At 43.4% G+C, this 5,673-nt stretch overlaps 1 non-coding gene across 1 annotated transcript; it reads right to left on the minus strand.

Moving 5' to 3' along the window:
* Nucleotides 1–726: 726 nt before the first annotated feature.
* Nucleotides 727–798, minus strand: Trnaa-ugc. The gene has a single exon. It is a non-coding gene; the product is annotated as a tRNA-Ala (tRNA).
* Nucleotides 799–5,673: the final 4,875 nt, after the last annotated feature.

Genomic DNA, 5,673 nt, shown 5'->3' on the forward strand with positions numbered 1-5,673 from the left:
CCCGCCGGTTATCCGTACCGAACCTCAATTTTCTCCTTCTTCTCATTAGATGGATTTCCATTTTATACCTAACTGTCAGGTGGGGCGATAGTTTCCTCAGTGAGTAATCTACAGGACTGCAAAGTCTCTGCACTTTTCCGACCCACCCCCTGAGACGCTACGGTAGCGTACAGCCATTCGGACTGAAGCTACCCATTCCTCCTATTTTCACAACCGGGCGTGGGACCGGCTACGGCGGAGTTAAATAAAGTTTTATTATTATTTTTTAGATAATCTGGCATTTATTAATCTTATTTGTACACACGGAACTGTTATGCACTCGTTGTTCCTCACATAGAGGAACACGAAACGTCAAGCTTCCGGTTTCCCGACTTGTTTCTGATTGGTTTGTGATTTTCCCATTGAGAAGCAATAATTAGTTATCCGAAAACTGATAGGAAACTCCATTTTGCTTTCATTCTAAAATTTCCTTCACATTTCCGACGAGTTTATAACTAGGACGTAACATGCACGCACGACTAGTCTTATCGCTTTTACTGGAACAGTAGAGAGAATTTGAAAATAATCATTCCCCATCAATACATTCTTGCCAATTCGCCAACTCGTTCGCGGAAATCGAGATACCGTGGTCCAAGTAATCGTACATTACGTTGTAGGCGTCAACTTTTAATTTAATTTTTATAAGAAATGCTCCATATTTTGAGATTTGATTCAAAAAAATATTGCTGGAGATGCCGGGGATCGAACCCGGGGCCTTTCACATGCAAAGCGAACGCTCTACCACTGAGCTACATCCCCGCACATAGTCCACCTTTAGAGTACTTTTCGCCTGCAATGTACTGACTCCGCTCTTTGCTTGGCTAGTTACCTGCATGGAGTACTTGCCCACAATATGCTACATACGTACCTGAAACTACTTTCAGATAGTGTTACACATTTACGGTCACTTTGGAAATCCGGTCACGTATGCAATTGCACTGTTCAGCGCACACCTGGCTAGCGTTCAGAGCAAATTTACACCAGCTTCGTCCGTCAAGTTGAAAGCAAGTTGAAAGCAATTGGTTCGCTATGGATGCACTTTATGCCAAGAAATGTTGATAGAATCCATTATTAATCGTCGCTTTTCATGATAAAAATGCGGAAAAATTGCCCCTACGCATACATATTTCTCCCTTTGAGTTTTCATTGTATGAATTCTAATTAAAATGGCGAAATCTCATTATTGGATTTCATTAAATGATAATTTTACATTTCAAAAGTGTTGGAGCGTATATTTCTAGAGCCAGCGTAACCCGAACAACGTATTCAACAATTACATTCATAAAATAAATATGCGGAATTCGCGGTACAAAACATATAAATACGCTTGAACACATAAAGCCTGAATTATAATTCGTAATTAATAAAGTTTGTAAATGATCCAAAGTTGGTCGCCCACCAAATCAGTGCGCTTTGTCGAGAGAGCGCTGGCAACTTTCTGGATTTTTTTGAAACAATACACAAACAAAATAAATTCGAAATGTTTTACCTCTGCAAATGGAAGGAGAGTGTGCCTCGTATCTATTGGATAATAGAGGAAATGGGAACATGGAGCAGGTTTTTCCTAGTTTAGTTTGCAGCACAAACTGATTTTTTTCTGCTTTTAGTCCTTTTGGAATCCTTTCCACTGCCAGTAGAAGTTTCCCGTCTAGTATGTATTATTTATTGTGCTCCAACCACATACGTATTAATTTTGACGCCTTGTGGCAAAAAATCTCATTAAAAACGATTTATTGTTTGTCTGTTCGTTGGATGTCAGTAATTCACTTGAAGGCTTATTATTATCACAGCTAGGAGTTGGGCGGTTCATCAAATGTCATGCACACGAAGTATTTAATTAATTTGTAATTTCATTTCATTTACATATTCCTGGAGGGTAACAAATAAAAAGCTCCAATTATTACTTTTGAAAGCTAACTTTTTGTGATGAGTTGCTGAACATGGAAGTAAGCGATGCATAAATGGTCAAACAATGCATTAATAATATCCCAGGGGATGTCCTAAAAGAACTATTGCCCTCCTTTACTGATTATAGCATACCTATAAACTCTAGTATGCCAAACAAGCCTATAACCGACAGGAACCTGGCATCTGGTATTAAGTGTTGTCCCAGGTACCTCACAGGAGGTGTGAGCAGTTGCCAGATCTGTAGCGACATGGTAATGACATGACAGCACCAACATGGCAACGCCTTTCAACAGCTGATATGCTCAACAAAGTAACGTCACTATATGGATCGGCAAGGATATAAATTCGACGCCATCCGACTCTTTTACACCTCACAGTTCGCTCCGAGCTCTCGAAGCGAACGGTCATTAAGAGCAGAGCTGAACAAGAATCCAGAAGGAAGTATACGTTCTGGACAGTGGTGTCATTCACGTCCGAAAAAGGGTAACTATTATAAGAACATTAAATTAAAAAAATATTGTTACATTCCAGAGCTGCTGCGCACAACAGCAAATACGGGCTTGGGGACAGGATGTCCGCCAAGAAGTGTAAGATGATACACCCCGAGGAGATGTCATCGGAAGAAGAAGGCAGCTCCCCAGAGCTGCAAGCAATAAACGCGACCCTCCTCGAAAAAATCGAGGGGCTGAAGCTAGAAAAAGCCGCGATGGTCCAGCAGCTGGACTGTCAGCTAAAAATTATAAAGCGGCTAGAGGATCGCTTGGCATCCCTCGAAGGGAGGATGCCAATCGCAACGTCGGAGCAGCAGCAACGACAACATCATCGTGAACAACATCAACATGAACAACAACAACACGAGCAACAACTGAAGGAGCAACAACAGAAGGATCAACAACATCATCAAGATGGAGAGATGTGCGTCGTCATCCAAGAAGAGGAAGGCGACGAGTTTAACTTCGTCCAGCGGAGGAAAAAGAGAAACAGAGAAAAGGTGAGTGTAAGTAGAGTTAATGCCCCTCCGGCAAACCCTCAGGCACCCTCCCCCCAGGTTACCCGCCCAAAAAAGGCAAAAATTCCGCCCATCACTGGGTATAAAATTAATGTTCCTCAATTCTTGAGGATATTAAAAGAGAAAGGGTTAAAAGCAACCCTAAAAAATACGAGGGCCGATAGGACCCTCATTTTTGCTCAAAGTCTCGAGGATCATGCAGCGATCTTCAACCTTATTAAGGAAAAGGGACTGCATGCCACGACCAGTACCCCTCCGGCTTTAAGGACTCAGTCCTTGGTCATCCGTGGTCTTCATAGAGAGACTGAGCCGGCTGACATAATGCGCGAACTCAACGAAGAGTATCCGCACCTAAAATTGAAAAGTGTCTCAAATCTAGTCACACGAGCCGACAAACTGGCTCACAGCCTGAACCCGGCATCTCCTTTGAAGTCGCAATCAGGGCTGTTCATGGCTACTTTCGAGCCAGAACAAGATCTAAACGAAGCATTTAAGGTGAAATATATCCTTCACCAGAAAATTTCGCTTGAAAAAGTCAAGCCGTTTCAAGAAGTGCAGTGCTACAACTGCCAAAACTTCGGGCATATCGCCATCAATTGCTCCATCGTGCACCGGTGCGTGAGGTGCACGAAAACCCATGTGCGAGGGGAATGCTCAAATCCCACCGCAGACAAACCAACTTGCTGCAATTGCGGCCAGGCCGGACACCCCGCCAACTATCGCGGATGCCCGGCATACAAGGACATGGTTGCCAGAAGGGAAGCTGGCAGGGCGAAAAAAAATGCCGAGACCATAAATGCCAAACAGGCGGTGACTCAGATGTCACAAAGCTTGGCCAAACCGGGCGTTTCTTACGCTCAAGCAGCTAGGAATACTCTCCCTAGAGCTGCAGCCCCCCAAACTCCTCTTACCCAAACAACTAGGAACACTATTCCTAGAACTACAGCCCCTCAAGTCCCTCAAGGCAATAAATTGGCCTTCCAAAACTTGGTCGAAACTATCGCGTCGGCCCAAACAAATGAACAGCGACAATTAGCCGCTATCCAACTTTTGATGAGTTTATGGAGTTAAAAGTCGTCACATTTAACTCCGCGTCCTTGGTCTCACACGCCCAACGTGCCACCGCACAAGAGTTGGTCGATTCCCTGAAAGCAGACTTCTTCTGTGTTTCAGAGACACATTTAAAAAGCAGGCACAACGTTAATTTTACCGGATATAACATTATCCGGGACGACACCAACAGCGGTTCCGCCCTTTTAGTCAGAAAAGACTATGCATTTGAGGAAGTCTCCATCAAAAACCTGCAGACCTGTTCCGCGGCAGCGGCCTTAGTTAAAACTAACGACAATAGACGCATCTTAATAGCTGCAGTCTACATAAAATGTAACTCTCCCCCTGAACAACTGGGCCAAGACTTACAAATCTTGAGCGATCTCTAGTCTAAATCTAAATATCTAATTTTTGGTGGGGACTTTAACTCACGGCACACTTCCTGGGGCGATTTGGCAAAAAACCGAAATGGGGTTGCCCTCGAAAAATGGATCCATAATCAAAGTCCATTAAACCAGCTTGAGATGATCTTGCCAGACACACCCACAAGGCCTGCAAGTCAGTCAATACTTGACTATTTTCTAATGTCCGCAGACGCCACCCTCACACTGCAGGTGTTAACGTGCAAAACTTTACCAGGGATGTCTGATCACTTCGCAGTTGAACTTATACTTTCCCTAAACTCTCAACTGCAAAAGCGAGTACCCAGCGCAATAAGATCATTCGCCCATACTAACTGGGATAAATTCAGGGCAGAATTGGCACCACAGCTAAATCTGAAAAAGATCACTGTCTCGCAAAATCTAACGGACAAAGAAATCGATGAGGCCATCATCTTGGCTACTGATGCCATCAACTCTGCTACACGCAGAAACACAAAGCTCCTCAAAATCGATGAGATTCAGTTCAATAAACTGCTGCACGAGATAATGAAACACCTGAAAGTCAGAAAAATCTGGCGCAGAAATCTCAAGCGAATCTTCCCCAAAAATGGCAACAGAGCTAACACGGAATATAAAGTGTTAATTTCGCGGATTAATTGCCTTAGTACATTAATCCGTCAAATGGTGGAACAATTCCGTAGCAAGGAACTCACTCGCAAGCTAGCAGATGTGAAACCCGGATCTAATATGTTTGTACATATAAATAGGCTGACAGGCCGCAACAGATCCAAAAACTTCGTTCTTACCAAAAACAATGAAAACATCGGCAGTGACGCTAGGAAAGCTCAAATACTCGCGGAGTCTTTCCTAAATCAACTAAACTCTCCTTCACCTAGTAACAACCGAGCCGTCAGTTCGATTGTAGACACGACAATCAAAGACTTTCTTCATGAGCATTCACTAAAATTAACTACCTTCTCCACCTTTAACCCATCCTGTAAACCAAATGACCCAAAAACCTTTTTGAGCTTATCACAGCTCGCAGCCATCACTAAAAGCCTTAACGGCAAAAAATCAACTGGACCAGATGACATAGCAAATATTGTCATCAAAAACCTCCCTAGGGCATCAATGAAGTTCCTTCTTGCAGTCTTCAACAACTGCATCAATAATGGTTACTTTCCCACTACTTGGAAAGTAGCAAAGATAATCGCCATTAAAAAAAAAGGCGGCTCCCACGAACCACAAAACTTCAGGCCCGTCTCTCTCCTCTCCAACTTGGGC

This window comes from Hermetia illucens, chromosome 6 (assembly GCF_905115235.1).
Source record: "Hermetia illucens chromosome 6, iHerIll2.2.curated.20191125, whole genome shotgun sequence".
Lineage (NCBI taxonomy): Eukaryota > Metazoa > Arthropoda > Insecta > Diptera > Stratiomyidae > Hermetia > Hermetia illucens.